This window comes from Delphinapterus leucas, chromosome 6, assembly GCF_059928025.1.
Source record: "Delphinapterus leucas isolate spDelLeu-1000000601 "Yukka" chromosome 6, BTC_Dleu_Yukka2, whole genome shotgun sequence".
NCBI lineage: Eukaryota > Metazoa > Chordata > Mammalia > Artiodactyla > Monodontidae > Delphinapterus > Delphinapterus leucas.
In genome coordinates this window covers 86322737-86343862 of record NC_143134.1, presented here as the reverse complement: position 1 = coordinate 86343862, position 21126 = coordinate 86322737, and the positions used below count along the sequence as shown (strand labels likewise).

The window sequence follows — 21126 nt, the reverse complement described above, 5'->3', positions numbered from 1 at the left end:
GTTCTTGGGCTGGCCTCATAAAATGACTGCCAGCAGCACTTATGGTGGTTCCGCAGTCACATCCAAGGGTAGAACAAAGGCCAAAGCCAGTTTTTGGAAACGTCATCATACAAAAGTCCCAGGCTTCACTCTTACCGGACTACTCCAACACAGTGTCTGTAGGATGGGAACTGCTATGCTCTGACTGGCTTAAACCTGTATCAATCACTGTGACAAAGAACTGGGATTATTCTGAGAGGCTTAGATCAAGCAGGACCCTCCTCTGATCTGAAGATAAGGTTCATCCCTCCTAAAGTCCATGGTTGTCACTCAAGGAAGCTGAAATGGATGGTAAAGGAACAAATTCAATGTCTGCTAGAATTAAAAATGAAATTTTAGCAATTTAGTACAGTGTTCCTAAATGTCTGGTTTTTTCTTTTTGAAATTATCACTTATTTCACTACACTGAACTCTTGCCAAATAAAATATCACACTTTAGCATCCAAGGGCAATGTTACACTGAGAGTCAACTAATACAAGGCAAGACATCAGCAGGAATTTCAGGACATCAAGATGAGAGCTCTTCTTTCTTGCTTTTTCTCTCTCCACTTTCCCTTATTTTTGTCTCCCTCTATTTTCTCATGAATTTTTTTCCTCACTCTCTTCCATCTATATTCCTCTTTTTCTTTTCTATTTTATCGTTTTCTTTTATTTATTTATTTTTAACATCTTTATTGGAGTATAATTGCTTTACAATGGTGTGTTAGTTTCTGCTTTATAACAAAGTGAATCAGCTATACATATACATATATCCCCATATCTCCTCCCTCTTGCAACTCCCTCCCACCCTCCCTACCCCACCCCTCTAGGTGGTCACAAAGCACCGAGCTGATCTCCCTGGGCTATGTGGCTGCTTCCCACTAGCTATCTATTTTACGTTTGGTAGTGTATATATGTCCATGCCACTCTCTCACTTTGTCACAGCTTACCCTTCCCCCTCCCTGTATCCTCAAGTCCATTCTCTACTAGTTCTGCATCTTTATTCCCGTCTTGCCCCTAGGTTCTTCATGACCATTTCTTTTTCTTAGATTCCATATATATGTGTTAGCATATGGTATTTGTTTTCTCTTTCTGACTTACTTCACTCTGTATGACAGACTCTAGGTCCAACTACCACACTACAAATAACTCAATTTCGTTTCTTTTTATGGCTGAGTAATATTCCATTGCATATATGTGCCACATCTTCTTTATCCATTCATCTCTTGATGGACACTTAGGTTGCTTCCATGTCCTGGCTACTGTAAATAGAGCTGCAATGAACATTGTGGTACATGACTCTTTTTGAATTATGGTTTTCTCAGGGTATATGCCCAGTAGTGGGATTGCTGGGTCATATGGTAGTTCTATTTTTAGCTTTTTAAGGAACCTCCATACTGTTCTCCATAGTGGCTGTATCAATCTACATTCCCACCAACAGTGCAAGAGGGTTCCCTTTTCTCCACACCCTCTTCAGCGTTTATTGTTTGTAGATTTTTTGATGATGGCCTAAATAGACATTTCTCCAAAGAAGATATACGGATAGCCAACAAACACATGAAAGAATGCTCAACATCACTAATCATTAGAGAAATGCAAATCAAAACTACAATGAGGTATCACCTCACACCAGTCAGAATGGCCATCATATTTTTCTTTTCTTAATATGCCTTTTAAAATATGCAAACATAACAGGATGTGAGATTAGACATTTCTTGATGTCTAACCAGGAAATTTTAGCTAAAGCCTCAAAGCTATCGAAACAGATCATCATCTATCATCTAGGGACACGTCCTCTCAGAAATTATTAAAAGAGGCCAAACTCATCCATTGCTCACCTCCCCAGCAGTATATGAAAGAGAAAACTAGAGATTCATCAGAAAGAAAGTTCTTCAAAGGTAAATTTATATGTAGAGATGAGAAAGGGATGTTTTCACCCAGCCTGGAGCCAGCTGAAGAAGCTTTCAAGTGAATCTCGCAGAAAAGCCAGAGCTTGTCAGATAAGGGAGGCTGGTATCTTACTTACTTGAAGCTGGATATTGTAAAAATTCCAGGGGAATTCCCTGGCAGTCCAGTGGTGAGGACTCAGTGCTTTCAGTGCCAAGGCCCAAGTTGGATCCCTGGTCGGGGAGCTAAGATCCCGCAAGCCATGTGGCATGGCCAGAAAAAAAAAAAAAAATCCTTAATACTGGAGTTTGGTGGGACAGGGTAGGAAAGGAAAGAGTGAAAGTACAAATAATGCCCATCTTTCCCACTGCCAAACCCCAAGCTTTGAGTCAGAATTAAGCTGAGGAGAGAGCAAAGAACTTGGGTGAAACTTTTAAACTGTATGCAGGATGGAGAGTCATTGTGTGGGTTTTTTTTTTTTTAGATTCAGCTAGGTTCTCTAATACTTGAAAATATAACTCTTCAATAATAGCCAAACATGATTCTGCCTGAGGTGTTTTCAAGAGGTGAGGAAGCAAAAGTCCTAAAGCATGTTGTTAGTTGTAGGAATTTTTAAAAAATGTTTTGCCTTACATTTTAACGTAAAGAAAAAAGTTGTTTCCTAATTGTACCCCCACTAAATTCAGTTTATGTAATAAACTTACTATATGAATGCAAATTATCATATATGCATCTTCAATATACTTTCTCTGAGCATACTAAATAATGCATCAGTGGGGTCCTCCAGGAAATGCGGAATTTTCATACAGAGCAATTGAGGAGTTTACAAAGATTTGGGGCAGTGGGAGGCTAAGGTCAGCAAAAGAGGAAGGATGGAGAAACACCAGAGGGAGCCTTAGCATCCCCAGGCCTACAGAGAGAAGGGGAGGGAGTGGTCACCCAAGCCCAAAAAGGGATGGAGCTGAGCTTCTCTCTGATGTGCTGATGCCTTGGATAGCAGCAGGCAAGGAAGCCCAGCCGGTGCTGGGCACAGAGCAGGATGGAGACCAGTGAACAGTTCAGTGGGATTAGCAAATAGCGAATATTCAGCACATATATTTCATTTTCTAAATCCTAACAAATATCACTGTAATTGATACAGAATACTCACAGTACTTAAAACTGGTGATAAAGTAGAATTTCCCCATTGAGTCTCTTGGCAAAAACAGAATTACATTCCTCAAGGAGAAAAAATTAACCACAGGCCAATGAAATCGGCCTAAAGAGTATACAAAATGTATTTAAACACAAATGTTATTCACCTAAAATTCACCTCAACATGTGATAAAAGTTAATCACCAAAACAAATCTGGAAATAAAAATGCTGAAAATGCAAACCAAAGAAACAGTGACCCTATGTAAGATCACAAATGACGCAAGCCCAAGGCCCACTTCGCCCACGCTGACCTGGCAACACAGACTATGAAAGCACCATCTCTTTCAACATCTTTGCTCAGACAGGCCCTCAATGGTATATTTTCTGACATCTAGGCAGTCTAAAATCATGATAAAATCACCTGTATTCCTAGGAATACAGAAAGCTTTGTCATTCTTAGCATCTCAAAAGATCACTTTTTCCCTTTGCATCATTTTTCCATTACTCTCTGCATTCTTATCTTTGTGAACTTAGAGCGGGGCACCTAATTTTTCCACATCTTTGTTTTTTCTCACTGATGAAATAAGGACGCAACATTTGTTCAACTCATTCTTTCCCCAACCTATCCCTTCAGTTGGTTCCCACATTCCAACCATACAACACTCAGTCTTTCTCTTTCTGAACTCAACTACGTGCAGAGTTCTGTGTTCTGTCATTGCTCTGCAAAAGCTTCCTCTCTGTCCCCATCTCACACACACACACACACACACACACACACACACCCCCTTCCACCACTCCACCGTCCAAGGAAATCCTTCAAGGTCCAGTTTAAATGTTATCTCTTCTCTCAACCCCCCACTAATCTTGCCCCATTCCACACCCCCAAGCCCAATATGATCAATAGAGTTGAATATCCCCTCTCCTCTGCTCACCTGGTACTCAGTCCTCTTAGAATGGTCTTTATTACCTACATCACAATTAGCTCTTTCGGTGACCATCTTCCCATTAGACTGATAGATCTTGGAGGCAGAAACCATGCCATTTATCTCTGTATCTCCAGTGGCAGAGGGAGAGAAGGTTTATGGCTAAAGAAAGAAAAAAACCTGAAAAGGTTTTCAAGATCTTTTTAAGGTTTTGTAAGCAACAGAAATAACCGCTGTGCACTCCCCTCTGCTCTACTGGTGCATTAGGGCCAGGGCTACAAGGAGACAGGTGGTGGACATGGACACTGGCTTCCCCTTTGACCAGAAATCAGGTCAAGGCCACCTCAAAATCCATCTGACACAAAGACAAGAACAACATGTAATAAATTAAAACCACCTTTTGCTTCTTAATTCTTAGCTATGTTCTACATGTCAAGTTGCCTTAAAGTGAGAGGTGGCTGTTCATTAATATCTTACTGTTTGCACTGTGTTTACAAAATGGGTTGTGCTGCAACACACTTACACAGTTATAAATAAAGCAAACTGCCAAGAGATTAGCTGTGGAAGATCTGAGATTTTGTTTTCACAAGGACTCTCCCAGTCACTTCACGCTTATGGCAAATTCATGACTGTACCCTAAGGTCTATTTAGCCTAGACTAAGCGGCTGTCACCAGCCCCATTAATGCCGCAGCAAACTCAGTGGAGCTGCTTACAGACCAGGGAGGAGAATGATGTCACTTTGCTTTTAACAGACACCATTCTGAAGTCTTTGCGTTTCCTTTGCAGTCAGCAAGACAGACCCCAAGTTCAGGAAGAGAAGTTTCTGACTATAAACTTTCAAGACTTCCCTTCCTGCCCACCTGTCTCTTTGAGTCATGTTGACTATGCTCATTAGATGGGTTACTCATGTACAGTAAGTTCCTATTATTTGCAACCCATTGTTCTCTAAAACTGCTTCGTAAACTATAAAGGGCTTTAAAAATTCACTTGTTTTCCTGCCTGAGGTGAGGACAACTCCTCCTCCAGCTGAAATTATCAGCACACAAATCACAACTATCCACCAGTGAGGACAGACTTTCCCTGATTTCTAAAGCAACATATTAAAGCGGAAAGAACCCTTTATTTAGAGAACTAAAGGCTTAGGTCCAAATTCTGGCTACATTACCAGGGCTTGGACTAAGCTGAGGTGAGCAAGGGGCCCAGGGAGCAAAATTAAAGGCAGCCCTCACTCTCAGATCTCCCTGGTCCTGCCCCATCCACTATAACCTCTGAGAATTTTTTTTTTTGAGGGAAAATTCATATAACACAAAATTAACCATTTGGAAGTGTACAATTCAGTGACATTTAGTAGAGTCACGATGTTGTACAACCACCACCTCTATTTAGTTGCAAACATTTTCATCACCCCAAAAGGAAACCTCATACCCATTAAGTAGTCACACCTCATCCGTCCCTCCCTCCAACCCCGGCAACCACCAACTGCCTTCCTATCTCTATGGATACAACATGTGTGCTTTCGAGTAGCAGTACTAATAACCAAGTTACCTTGTGCCAAGACACTATTTGAAGAGTTTTACGTGCATTAATTCAATTAATCCTCAGAAAAAAACCCAATGAGGTAGACACTAATATCCCCAGGTGAATGGCTTATTATTTAATTCTCTAATTATCATTTCTTCATCTGTAAAATGAAGAAAATAGCAACACTCTAACAACAGTTTGCTAAGTACATTTATGTGAGGGGCATTGTTCTAAGTCAGGAATAGCAATAGGATTCAACTCTAGCTAACTGGGAGTGACTTCCTGTAGAAAAGAGGGAGAGGAACTCTTGAGACAGCTCGCTGGGACAGAGTGTAATCATCGACTCGTGATGTCTGCCATGGACAGAGGATTGGGTGAAGTGCCGTAAGAAATGGAGATCTGCCCTCCCTCCTAGACAAGTAAGGGAAAAGAAAAAAGACAAGTAAAATCAGACTCTGCCTCAGTCCAGAACAGGAAGGAAGCAATTCCATGTGAGTGTAATGAGGCAGTGAAGGCAGTTTGTACAGTGTTAAGAGCAGAGGCTTTGGAATTTGAAACAAAACAAAATGGAATGTGTTAAATTCTCAACTCTGCAGCTCATAGGTAATATCTTGAAAATGTCATCTAACCTTTCTTATTCTCACTTCCTCTTTTGTAAAATAGCTAATAAATCTAATTCATAAAGTTCTGGTGGGAATGTCATGAGATCATGTGAGTGAATGGCTAAGCACTGTATCTGACATATAGTAAGAGCTTAATAAAAGGCTAGGAAATAAAATATATATATTGTATTATATATTACATATTATATCATATAATATTAGGTATATTATACATATTTTATATATTTAATATTGTATATATAAGAATATGTGTGTACAATATATATAAATATTCAAATATAAAAATAAGTATAAATATATATATATATATATATATATATATATATATATACACACATACACCCATCCTCTCCTCTTTATAGGACATAGAATGGACACAAAGGAGGACTCAAGTCTACTTGCAAGAGGGAATGGAGATTAGAAAAGCTTTCTTACAAAAGGAGGCCCTTGAGATGATTCTTGAAAGAATAGACCCATATGCCTGCCTCATCCTGTTGTTCTGAGGATTTGGTGACATCATTTATTTAAAGCATTTTGCACAATGCCTGCAGTCCACAAATGTTAGCTAAGTATAATGTTTTTGTTGGCTGCTTTATTATTCCACTGTGACCCTCTGAATCAGTCAAATTTCTTCATGGCAAAGAACAGAAACTGCTTCCAGGTACCTCAAGCAGAAGAGAAATTTCTTGGAAGGGTCTCAGAGAGTTCAGTGACTCAATAGGAAGCAGGTTCAGAGCAGAGACAGGAACCCAGAGGGGCCAGGCAGCTGAGGACACAGCCTGGACCAACTCCCTGGAGCAGTCTGGTTAGGTCAGTGCCAAGGACACCATTGCCGCTGGGCACTCAGCACTGCTGCCATCGTCAAGACTGAGTCTCCTACTGGGCATATACCCTGAGAAAACCATAATTCAAAAAGACACATGCACCCCAATGTTCATTGCAGCACTATTTACAATAGCCAGGTCATGGAAGCAACCTAAATGTCCATTGACAGATGAATGGCTAAAGAAGATGTGGTACATATATACAATGGACTATTACTCAGCCATAAAAACGAACGAAATTGAGTCATTTGTTGAGACGTGGATGGATCTTGAGACTGTCAAACAGAGTGAAGTAAGTCAGAAAGAGAAAAACAAATATCGTATATTAATGCATACAGTGGAACACAGAAAAGTGGTACAGATGAACAGGTCTGCAGGGCAGAAATTGAGACACAGATGTAGAGAACAACTGTATGGACACCAAGGGGGAAGTGGTGCGGGGGTGGGTGTGGTGGTGTGATGAACTGGGCGATTGGGATTGACATATATATACTGATGTATATAAAATAGATAACTAATAAGAACCTGCTGTATAAAAAAATAAAATAAAATTCAAAAAAAAAAAGAGAGTGAGTCTCCTACTGGGCATATAACCTGAGAAAACCATAATTCAAAAAGACACATGCACCCCAAAGTTCATTGCAGCACTATTTACAATAGCCAGTTCATGGAAGCAACCTAAATGCCCATCGACAGATGAATGGATAAAGAAGATGGGGCACATATATACAATGGAATAATACTCAGCCATAAAAAGTAACAAAATTGAGTTATTTGTAATGAGGTGGATGGACCTAGAGTCTGTCATACAGAGCGAAGTAAGTCAGAAAGAGGAAAACAAATACCATACGGAATCTAAAAAAACGGTACTGATGAACCTAGAGGCAGAGCAGAAATAAAGACACAGATGTAGAGAATGGACTTGAGGGACACGGCAGGGGGCAGGGGGGCAAGGGGTGAGGGGAAGATGGGACGAAGTGAGAGAGTAGCATTGACATATATATATTACCAAATGTAAGATGGATGGCTAGTGGGAAGCTGCTGCATGGCACAGGGAGATCAGCTCAGTGCTTTGTGACCACCTAGAGGGATGGGATAGGGAAAGTGGGAGGGAGGCTCAGGAGGGAGGAGATATGGGGATATATGTATACATACAGCTGATTCACTTTGTTGTACAGCAGAAACTAACACAGTATTGTAAAGCAATTATACTCCAATAAAGATGTAAAAAAAAAAAATGAGCCCAGTTTATAAGGGTCCTGGGAGTGGTTCACCCAGAAAGGGCATAAATCCTCTTCCCAGGGAGCATTTCAGGATCATTTCCGAGATGCCTGCCAGCCAAGGGTCAGAAGTGAAAGCATCACTTTCCCGTGAAGGCCAGTGGTGCTCTCTGGGGCAGGTGCCCATTGTGTGGCCTAGGGGTGCCCTGAGCTTTGGAGTTTTATGTCACCAGGAGTATTTTTATTGAACGTCACATGGTAAACATAAAGAAAATCCTCTGGTTTCAGACTTAATTCCAGCAGGGCACAGAATTGAGAGTTTTTAGCTTATCACTTCATTTTCTGCTGAACTTGGTCAAGCTCAAATATTACAATCTTTTTGTTCCTGGAGCGAGTCTTTCTGCCCTCGTTAGAAATATTGAAAACTGCCTTGTACCCACATCTTGCACTATTTGTTTAGTTCTTTAATAAAAGAAACGCTAATCCATGTACAAAAAAAAAAAAAAAAAGAGTGAGTCTCAGTGTCCCTGAGATTTTCTACCATTCCCCCAGGATGTGACACTCTTGATGAGAGAACCTGCTGGCTGATTCTAAGTCAACTGTCCACATCTCAGTTGCCAGTGGTTATCAAGAGAAGGTAATTGGCCTCTTCAACATCCACAGCAGGAAGTAGGGTCATTTTTCCTACCAAGAATCACACAGAAGGACTTACTTTAGAAATAGAAGGAAATTTGAATGTAGGGTATCAATAAAAAGTTTCAGCTGAACCATAAAGAACACTGTTTGGACACAGCAGAAAGCATTGTACCAAAAATGTAGAAAATCATCATAAATCCCAAAAATTTACCTTCAAACTGTAAAATACTTAAAAAACAAGACTTTCAGGTCATTGTTGGGTGTTCCATGACAAACATATGCTATATATTAGTAAGTCTATAAATAATAGTGAAGTAAATATAAAACAAGTCAATGACTAAATGTGTAATTAATGCTAATCATAAACAATAATTTCTTCAAATATTTAAAAATTGGTCTAAAATGTTAATGTCTCAGTTTGAAATCATCCACAGGCCAATATGAAATGTGAGAAGGTTAGTTTTGTTTTCTTTACCCCCATTAACAAATTTGAGAAATGCTTTTATCTAATGTGAATGTGAGCATCTGGAAAATAGTCAGCAGGGAATGTGGGCTTATGAGTTAATAACAAAAGCTGGTTGGTAAGAGTTGATAAAGAATTAGCAAGAGATAATTCTGATGCTCCTAAAAGATCTGCTCTAAGATTTCCAGGAACTACGCAGACCTTTAGACAGAAGGCAGGAGCCAGAGGAGAGAAAAAGGACTTCAGTAGAAAAACTGGCCTCTTACCATCAGTACTTAAACATGCCCAACTCTCTCCCATATCAGATAAAACCCTCCCTCTACATCTTCCCCTGCAGGGATGGCCCTACTTCTACCCTCCCCTTGGCTGTCCCAGACTTCTTGATGGTTGTTTATATTCACTTTTTCTACTTCCTCACCTCCCACTCATTCCCAGCCCACTGCAGTCTGGCTCTGGCCCCACTGCTCCACTGAAACTTGTCAAGGTCACCAATGACTTCCTTCTAGTTAAATCTAATGAACACCTTTCCATCTTTGTCTTACTTGGCCTCACTGCAGCTATGGATAATAACTTCCTCTTAGAAATACTCTCTGTACTACACTTTCATAACCCAATAGTCTCATAGTTTTTCCTCCTGTATATATTCAATTGTAACACACTGTCTTGGATTTTACCAAAGACACTCAAAACTCAACATTTCCAGTCTGAATTCACAATCTTTCTCTGCAGGTACACTTTTCCTCCAATTTGAAATGTGAGAAGGTTAGTTTTGTTTTCTTTACCCCCATTAACAAATTTGAGAAATGCTTTTATCTAATGTGAATGTGAGCATCTGGAAAACAGTCAGCAGGGAATGTGGGCTTATGAGTTAATAACAAAAGTTGGTTGGTAAGAGTTGATAAAGAATTAGCAAGAGATAATTCTGATGCTCCTAAAAGATCTGCTCTGAGACTTCCAGGAACTACGCAGACCTTTAGACAGAAGGCAGGAGCCAGAGGAGAGAAAAAGGACTTCAGTAGAGAAACTGGCCTCTTACCATCAGTACTTAAACATGCCCAGCTCTCTCCCATATCAGATAAAACCCTCCCTCTACATCTTCCCCTGCAGGGATGGCCCTACTTCTACCCTCCCCTTGGCTGTCCCAGACTGTCCTTCAGAATGAATGTCTCCTGAATGCCTGGTTATTAAGGCTAAAGACTCAAGCACCATCTTTGAATCTTCCCTCTCAGTGTCCAACCCTGCAGCCTGCCACCAACCAGTCAATGCCGATTATTACGGTCCCTCAATAGCTCTCAAATACTGATATATCCACTTTTCTACTCCTTTCTGAAACCACCCTAGTCCAAGTAACCAAATAAATAACTGAATGATCTTAATGACTTCGTGCCTCTGTGTCTCAATTTCCTACTTTGTAAAATGAGACAGAATGAACACGGTTTCTTCCTTCTTTATATTCTATGATTATAAGAGTGTAAAATCAAGGAGTGACTCAGGATAAAATCAAGTCCAGTTCTTTGGGAGACCATCTCACTTTCTCCACTTAAATACTGTAGTGACCAAGACTGTGCCTCATATCCTCCCATAGCACTGCTCTTAAGGACAATCTCAGGGTCTTCAAGATAATTTATTATAAGGCTCTTCCTCTTAAATAGGGATCTGCCTTATGCTACATTTTGAGTTATAGAGAATATTTTATAATGAGATTCTAATGCTGGTAACAAATTTATCTATCTTGTTTCATTAATTCATCTGAAAGCTCCTTGAGAAGAATAGGAGAAAGCTCCTAGTCCTGAAAATGTCCCATGTAGTAAAAGGAAAAAAAATGTCCCAGGACTTCCTTGGTGGTGCAGTGGTTAAGATTCTGCCTGCCAATGCAGGGGACACGGGTTTGATCCCTGGTCCGGGAAGATCCCACATGCCGCGGCGCAACTAAACCCATGCACCATAATTAACGAGTCTGCAGTCTAGAGCCTGTGCGCCACAACTACTGAGCCCTCATGCCACAACTCCTGAAACCCTCATGCCTAGAGCCTGTGCTCCACAACAAGAGAAGCCATCGCAATGAGAAACCCGTGCACCACAACAAAGAGTAGCACCCACTCACCACAACTAGAGAAAGCCCGCGTGCAGCAACGGAGACCCAATAAAAAATAAATAAATAAATTTATTTATAAATAAATAAATTTATTTTTTAAAAAAATCTGAATAACGGAAATGTTGACGGAGGTTGCGGGGAGAGGCAGTGATGAAGGAGTTGGGTTGATTTTTAGCAAGTTCAAAATAAACATTATAAAAGGAGAGTAAAGGATTTGGGTCAGGGCTTTCTTTGAAAAAAAATTTTTAAACATAAGCAGATGGAAAAAGTTAAGTGACACAATATGGTAGATTCCACCAATGAGCTTAATAGGTAGCCATTTTAACGGGAGAGAAAGCAGACTGCGAAGTGAGAAGTTGGGAAACTTAAAGGGGCAAGGGCCAGAAAAGCAAGGGACTCCTTCCTGCCGTGAGGATTCTTTTGGTTCTGAAGTGTGTTAACCTACTAGTGAGGATATCATATATCCTCTAAAAGGGGCACCCGTCAACTGGAGAAAGATGTGCCATCTCTTTCCACAGCTCATTAGCAGACTGAAAATGTGACACTGCGTTACTCTGATTAAGGATTAATTTTCTAATTCCAGGGATGGAACGCTCCTCTAAATGAGTAGGCCTTCACACAAAAACACAGACTCACATAATATGGATGAAACAAAACCTTTAATGCTGCCTTCCATCTTTCTAAGACCCAGTGGGGAAGAAAAAGGAGGTTCTCTAGCAAAAAGGGGAGTTAAGGGTTAAAGTTTTCCAGCTCTCCATCCGGGAACAGGTCCTACTAATGGGGGAGAAGTGTGATGCCATCTTTCTGGCAGACTGAGGGCTTGGGAAAACTAGGCCCTTCTAGTCTGGCTAGGGAAGACATAATATTTCCAACAGCCAACTGTAGCAAGGCAATAAATAGCAATGTCACAGACTAGATGAGTAACTTGTTACCTCAGAGCCTCCCAGGGACATATAATTTGGGTTCCTACCATTTATTGGGATAATGCCGACTTATGCTGGGTCCTGCAAATCCCTTTAAATTATGTAACTAAATGCTATCTACACTTTTATATTTCACATACATTGTTGGGGCTTCATTACAAACTGTTATATTTTAAAATTGCTTCAGATACCTTTAAATCCAAGGCAGTGGGGACTTCCCTGGTGGTCCAGCAGTTAAGACTTCCCCTTCCATTGCAGGGGGTGCAGGTTCAATCCCTGGTCTGGGAACTAAGATCCCACATGCCTCTCAGCCAAAAAAAACAAAAACATAAAACAGAAGCTATACTGTAACAAATTCAATAAAGACTTTAAAAATGGTCTACAACAAAAAAATATTTAAAAAAATAAAAATTTTAAAAAATTAAAAAGTAAATCCAGGGCCTCCCTGGTGGCGCAGTGGTTGAGAATCTGCCTGCTAATGCAGGGGACACAGGTTCGAGCCCTGGTCTGGGAGGATCCCACATGCCGCGGAGCAACTAGGCCCGTGCGCCACAACTACTGAGCCTGCGCGTCTGGAGCCTGTGCTCCGCAACAAGAGAGGCCGCGATAGTGAGAGGCCCGCGCACTGCGATGAAGAGTGGCCCCCGCTTGCCACAACTAGAGAAGGCCCACGCACAGAAACGAAGACGCAACACAGCAAAAACAAACAAATTAATTAATAAACTCCTACCCCCAACGTCTTCTTTAAAAAAAAAAAAAAAAAAGTAAATCCAAGGCAGTGGCTTTCAAAATCTTTTGACAGCAACTCACAAAAATATATAGAATAATTTTTATCATAAACCAGTATATATATACAAACACAAAATAAAAAAGTTTTATGATACCTTACCCTTATTACATATAATGCATTCTAATATTATCTATTCCACATTGTTTCATTGTTTTTAAGTGATTGTCACAACCCCAAGAATTATTTTATAATCCACTAATGGGTCAAGACCTGCATTTTGAAAAACTCTATTCTAAAACTATAGATTCCAGCTACTTTAGTCAGAAGTCTGGTGTCAAAATTTTTTAAAGCCTCGTTAAAATGCATCATCAAAAAAAGTATTTACTGAAGGTAACTCAGTCTCCATAAAGAGCATTGTCTTGGGGATTTCTACCATAACTCACCATAAAGAGCATTGTCTTGGGGATTTCTACCATAACTCACAAAATGAATAATAAGCCTATACTTTGCAGAACTGAGATGTGAGCTGAACATTGAGTGAAAATGACATAAAATCAGAGCAGAGTTAGAAAAGGAGGACCATCACCAAATGCAGTGTGTGGTTCCTCTGGAAAACACAAAGCAGCTTAGAGTGAGGTGAGGGGAACAAAATAGAAAAAAATATATATGCTAATGAAGAAAAGATCAAGCTGACAACTTCCATCTCCAAGCTTCACAAGTTGCACTTGTACTTTCCAACTCTATGAGACTGAGTAATAGGATAGCTCCACTAATCATGTGGTCTTGAATATCTCAGCTGATATCATTTAAGTCATTAAAAAGGATAACTGCAAATTAAATTAGTTCACCCTAATTATACAAAAATGAGAAATTCAAATAAGCAAGGTAATGCTCTTCTAAATTAAAATTTTTTTCAATCACTTGGCATCTCAAATCAAAGCAAATGGGTAATGTTACCAATTATATCAATTTGATTCTTAAATTTAAATACATAAACATATGATGAACTGAATTAAAATTTTTATTTGATATGCACTTAACATATTAACATTTGCACTAGGGTAGGGAACCACATTCAAGATGTGAGACAAGGTCATGCATGTCCTTGAAACCCAAAGAAGGTTGCCACAAAATTGCCTTTGTGAGAATCTAGCAACAGAAATGAGTCCCAAAATCTATTAAACAAGTTATCCCACAGGAAAGGTAAGGTAGACCACACTACTAAAGGTAGTACTATAGAAGCCTATGAAATATTTATCAAGAGAAATATTTGATAAATAATAACAATATTAAGTTTTAGTAAGCAGTATGATAATGTGCTAAGCTTCAGCATGGTTGCACTTACAGAGGACTTTCATAAGAAGGAAAGAAATGGAAACTTATTGACTATCTGTGTTTTGCCTGGCAACACTAAATACTTTCAAATATACTATAGCATTGGAAACTAGGAATCAGAGATGTTAAATAACTTGCCCTAAGTCACACAGTGATGAATGACAGAATTAGAATTTAAACTCCATCTTCTGATTACAAACCAATATTCTTGTCACATTTATGTCACTTTATCCTGAACCAGTACTAAAACTACGACAGTGCTTAAAATATTTGCTTAAATATTTCCTAAGACTTCTGATCAAGATCAATTCAGATTTCAATTTCATGGCTAATGAGTAATAAAGTGATCCTTAAAAGAAAAAAAACATAAAAAATATACATGCATTCTGGATGGCATTATGAATCTTTCAAACAATTGATGAAAGAATTATCTATTGCTATATAACAAATCACACTAAAGTATAGTAGCTTAAAATGGTAGTTTATTCTTGTCTCTTATTGTTCCATGGATTCGTTGGGATTGGCTGGGGGTCTCCTAGAAAGTGCAGTCAGATGTCAGCTGGGGTTGCAATCACCTGTGGGCTCAATGGGGCTGGACGTCAAGATGCTTCACTCCTATGACTGACGGGATGCTGGCTATTGTTTGCGGCTACCAACTGGAGGACAGCCCAAATCACAGACAAGCCGTGATGTGGGCTTCTCTCAAAGTGGTGGCTGGGCTCCAAAACGGAGCATTCCAAGAATAAATGTTCCAAAAGACCCAGGCTTCTTACAACCTAGCCTAAGAAGTCCCAGAAAGTCACTTCCACCGCATTCTATTAGTTGAGCCAGTCACTGGGGCCTAGGAATACAGATTTAGACCCCACCTTTTGATAAGAGAAACAACATGACAAAAAGCGAGGGCAAGGAAACTACCCATCACACCTTAGTCTTTTGCCTCCCATCCTGGCAAGTCTACTTTATCCAGCCGAGTTAAAAGGGGAAGTACATAATAAAATTACAATAACATAAATTACTTTGTTGTCTTTTTTCTATTTCTTTGGCTCTATTTCATTCTCTGGAAACACAGCACTTCTTGAATGAATGAATGAATAAATGAAAGCCTCTGTCTCTCATTTTTCCATTTACTCTTTTCTTTTCCTTTCTTTCCTTCTTTCTAACTGAAAATAAAAGGTAAATATATATATTTAAATATATGTATATATTTACAAGCACCAACATATTCTGATTAGTTAGTGAATCATATGGTTAATTTCTACCCATATCGCCCATTTGATAGCTGCCTGACTCAGTCATCATCCTATATAGTAAGGTATTAAGAGAATTTTTTTTCATGCAGGCAAAGGAAAGAGAGAAAAAATGGTAAAGAAAAAGTAGGATCAAGAGAAGAAGGAAAATATAAATGGGAAGGGAGATAAATAAAGGAGAGTGAGCAGGATTAAGCCCAAGTGGCTGAAAAGACAGAGAAAGAAGCCAAATTCTACCCCTTATAATGTTGCACCTTCCCCTTCCTTTTTAATCCACTGCCACCATCACCAGCCTAGTCCAACCTTATTTCTTAACGCCTGAATTATTGCTATATTATTTTACCTAATCTCCCTGCCTAGAGTCTTTATTCCCTTAGAAACACTGTTTTCCTCATGGTGCTCTCAATTAAAAATAAACACTAAATGACTTCTGAAGGATAAAGTCCAATATAAGCATTTTAAGGATTGTCATAATCTGACCTAACTTTTCTTGCCAATATTGTTTCTCAAATCTCCCCTGCATGAAACTATTGATTCAGCCAAAGCAGTCTACTCATTGTATCCAAACACACGGAAGAATGAGAGTAGATCTCACTATTTATTACATCTTGAAAAATACAAAATCTGAATCAAGGAAAATAATTAATTCACAAAGCAGTGTGGCAAAATTGTAAGTTTATATTATAGCACTTATAGCCCAGTTCATCTACAAATATAGCCTTCTCATTGTTGTCTTCTGTCCTGTGCTCTAGCTAATCCTCTCACCAGGAGCTTTCTCTGTTGCCCTCAACCTTCCCAAATCTTATCTAACCAGGACCCACTAGAAAATCTCCTCTTCATGGAAACCGACATTAGCTGATTAATTTGGAAGTGTGATTAGCAAGATTATTCTGAACCCAAAGTATGTGTTAGTACTACAGCATCTGATTTGATTGTCCATGGAATCCAAATTCCATCTCAGTTTCTACTCTGTAGATTTGTTCAGCATACAGTGGTTTACAGGACAACTTCACCCCAGTCTGATAGATAATTCAACCAGCATCTAATAATTTGTACAAGTTTGATTTGCAATAATTACAAACAGCAATTACAGAAACAGTTAAAAACACCCTTGCTAATATTATAACTCTTTGGGAGCCCTACATAAATGGGATTTCTTAAAAATAGGATATTTGAAGGTAATGATGGGTATATACATGATAAAACAGATTTTGTGGTAAAAGAAGTTTATTGTCAAGTATAATTAAAGTTGTAGATACCATTTTAAAAGTACAGATTTAGGGGACAAGGGAAGAGACCTTTTGAAGCAAAGTAGAAATTAGGAATAATTACTGTGATGATCATGGAATGTCAACATCCATTTCATCAAGATGAGCTCAGTATCCTTCAAAGTTCCACTGAGTGCAGGAAAGCATTTGTGTAAGACCAAAGGTAGCTTTGGGAGGAATACCTTTGAAGTATAAAGGAGTAGAGTGACTGGCAACAGCCATCATAAAAATGGACTAAACAGGGCTTCCCTGGTGGCGCAGTGGTTGAGAGTCCGCCTGCCGATGCAGGGGACGCGGGTTCGTGCCCCGGTCCGGAAAGATCCCACATGCCGCAGGGCGGCTGGGCCTGTGAGCCATGGCCGCTGAGCCTGCGCGTCCGGAGCCTGTGCTCCGCAACAGGAAAGGCCACAGCAGTGAGAAGCCCGTGGTACCACAAAAAAAAAAAAAAAAAAAGGACTAAACAGTAAACGTCTTTTATATGTGGAACCTAAGAAATAAAACAAATGAATATAACAAAACGGAAACAGACTCACAGATCTAGAGAACTAGTGATTACCAGTGGGGAGAGAGAAGTGGGGAGAGGCAAGATAAGGGTAGGGGATTAAGAGGTACAAACTACTATGTATGAAATCATACACTTCTGAATCTTATTTAAAAAATTAGTTTTCTTTTTCATGCCCAACATTGAATGTGCGTGCAAATTGCTATTTTTCTTTTTTAATCTTTTTTGATTTCAAAATTGGGTAAAACTAAACTTTTTAGGGAAATTTGTAAATATGGTAAAATTATAAAGAAAAGTAAAATATTATTATATCAGACAGGAGAGTGGAGGCTTCTGGGGTGATATCAAAGTTGTATTACTTGACATGGGTGGTATTTCTGCAGGTGCTCACTTCATTCAATTCATTTATCTTTTATGCATTTTGAAGATGCAATATAAAAAATCCAATGTTCAAATTCTACAGTCCATTAACTTGGAGGTGTCAATTACTGCCCTACCCAGTACTTTGCTCTCATTCCCTTTTGCCCAAATGAAGCTGGTTGTGCGTTAAGAGATGACATCTTGTTTTCTAGAAGAAATAGTGAAACTGGTCTGGCCCTCGGTAATATTTCAAAACAGTCTTTTTGTAAATGGGCATGAGAAGATGTCCTTCTTAAGCCAAGGACGAAATCTTATATTTTGTATTATTTAAAGTACCTGATACAGTGCTACACAACTAGTATGCATTCGTTCATTCATTTGACAAAGATTTATTGACTTACCTATCAATCGACTCTCTGGAAAACCAAAGCCGTTTTCCAACTAATCTGGTAAAATGGCATTTGATAAGTGCTATAAGGACACTCAAGATTCAGCAATTTCTCCTGGCTATCAAATTTATTTTGGCTAATGGATATCACTTACTTTCACTCCCATTTAAGTCTTACAAAGGGGTTCTAGAGGAGGATCAGCCAGTTAGAAGGTGAAGACTTAATAAAAACTAAAACAGAGGGCTTCCCTCGTGGCGCAGTGGTTGAGAGTCTGCATGCCGATGCAGGAGACATGGGTTCACGCCCTGGTCCGGGAGGATCCCACATGCCCCGGAGCGGCTGGGCCCGTGAGCCATGGCCGCTGAGCCTGCGTGTCCGGAGCCTGTGCTCCGCAACGCGAGAGGCCACAACAGTGAGAGGCCCGCGCAAAAAAAAAAAAAAAAAAAAAAACTGAAATAGAAAGAGTCAGAAACAGGAGCAGAAAAAAAAAAAAGCAGAGGAATAAGTAGGCAGAAATTGTACAACCAGCAAGGCCTCAGGGCCCTGCACAGTTTGAGTTGAGCCAGATATTCTTCCTGTTTCCTTGCTTGATCTTTGCTTGATCTCTCCTCTTGCCCATGCCCCCAATCTGGAGGAGTTAAGCCCAGCACAGATGCCACTGAGACAGGTCAAAGCAGGGAAAGGTCCTGGGACCAAAACTTGGCTGAGTAGGGTGAAAAGTTCTGAGCAGCCCAAAGCAGACAGAGCCAGAAGATAAACATAATCCGTTTTCGAAGGAGCCAAAGGTGACAAGCAGGAAAGACAAAATTACTCATCCAGTCCAAAGGGGTGAGCACGGAGCCAGAAGCTGGCGGGAGAAGGGAGTTAAGAAAGTCAAGTGTCAGGTAAAAGCAGAAACAGAGACTTAAAAATATATAAATAAAGTGAAATAAAGGATCCAAGACAATAACTGGGAACGATTACTTGGAGTTTGGCACTAGATTTGGTTGAGTACGAGTTAGCTTAATTTAAAAGCATAGGATCTGAGCAGGTACCTTTCCTCCTTCTGACTTTATCTCCCACCTTATTGCCAATCCATTATCAACAAGGCGTTTAAAATATTTACCAAACAAAATCTGGAAGCCATTTAGGCAGTCCTGCTAATGAACCAACTTAATTCAGACTGATTTGGCCATGAAGATGACCACATCTACTGAGGACAGCTCTCCCCAGATTCCTCCATTGACTAGTTTGAGAAACAGAGCACTTGAAGAAATGGTATATGTAAATAAGTGAGTTTAGGTTCAAGCAGCCTGAGATGCTGGTGGTTGGAAATGCCTTACTCGTGTGCAGAAAATTTCCTGAGCACTTACTATGCCCCATGCAGCATGCCCACCCAAAGTTCTTTAGATATAATATTCCAGTGTGTTTAACGTTTAACATTTTCTCCATTTGGTTAAAATCAATGAGATTTTTGTGAGGCGCTTGATCCTTTCCCACCCCAATTTAAACCATAATTTTGTGAAGACTGGGATTATCTTGCCATATTCTTTTTAACCTCCCTAATTTCTAGTCAAGCCTCAAAAAATGAAGTATACACTTGGGGCTCTTAGCACCTCAGAGATCACCTCCATTCTACTTGTCCAAAGGTGGGGGTGACTTGCTCAGTCAAAATGAAGCAAAGTGTTTAGTATCAGCCTTAAAATAAGTGGTTTCTTTTTTTACTGTCTTCTCTTTTTTTGTTGTTTTCCTGCTTTTCAGAGAAGCAGCAACAATAATTTAAACTTTTCCACTATGTGACCTACACTCCACAGACACTGTATAACAACCTAGCCAATGCTTAACAAAGGACTTGCGTGATCGTGGGTATACATGTGTGTGTGTGTGCTTGTGTGTGTGTGTGTGCACTTCACACAATGTTGTATGCCAGTATGAGGTGGGAGACGAAAGAAAGTTCGGGCACACGCACATTTATATTAAAGAGATGATAGGACCCACAAAGAAAAGAATTTTTCTGGGATATTAATGTTACATTTTGGAGAGAGGTTTGCAGGGAAGGAAGAGGTGCAGCTAGGGGAGTGGATTCCTATCTATCTCTAACTACGTAGGGAGGCTCTGGTAAAAACGACAACTGAAGTCTTTCCCGGAACTGGGATCTTTCATTGAGAAAGGAAAAAATGCAACACTCATTCCTCGCCTCCTTCCCTCCCTCCCTCCCCGCTTCCTTGGTGCCCTTCCAAGGTAGGGCCCGTTGGTGCTGGCTTCTCAGTCCTCCCCCTGGGGAGGCTTGCCAAGGCCAAGAGGGCCAGATGGGGCTGCTGGCAGAGATGCTGCTGATCCGGCTCTTTCTCATCCCACTTTCCGTCTGCCAGTGCTTTTGGTGGTGGTGGCAGTGCCTCATCCTGATGAGGTTAGAATTACCACTCTGCAGCGGGTGGTGTGTGTACCAGCAAGCATCCTGTTACATTCACCAGCTACCCTCTACCTGCTCTGGGCTGGAATGTGCCATTATCTCGCTACTCCCATTTTACACTTCACACACCAGCTTTCTCTCAAGACAGTTATTTGATCACTAACCACTCTCAATATCATGATCATCGGCTCATTTATTTTTTCTATTTTAAAGGATGGTGCTGGGGTTCGCAGGGAGCAGCCACATCGATTTCCACATTCGCCAAGGCATCCGAGTGTGAGCTGCCTATCACAGTGCTGACTTTAATAAATGGTTATTACTGTGATCATTATTTAGCATTTATATAGCTCCTCACAATTGTTTACCCATTATTCCTCAGAGCACCCCTGTCAAGGTGATCAGTATTAGCAACCCCCATTGTAGAGGCAATAAATCAGGGCTCCTGGAGAGGATTTTAGGAATATCCACAAAAGGACACAAAATGAATAACCACACCACTGGTGAGGTCTGGCCCTCCCTCTAGCATTGAACTTGATGAGTTCACTTATTCCATCTTTCTGTTTAGCAGACTTACACAGGGTGGGCTCCTCTTGTAGGATACAGCTCAAATATCCTGAAAGGCCTTCCCTGGCTA

The 21126-nt window shown here is 40.1% G+C and overlaps 1 protein-coding gene across 5 annotated transcripts in view; it reads right to left on the bottom strand.

The window, feature by feature from the left end:
• LOC111171145 (spermatogenesis-associated protein 31D4-like) overlaps window positions 1–21126 on the bottom strand; it is a 192042-nt gene that overhangs the window by 20424 nt on the left and 150492 nt on the right. The window lies entirely within an intron of this gene.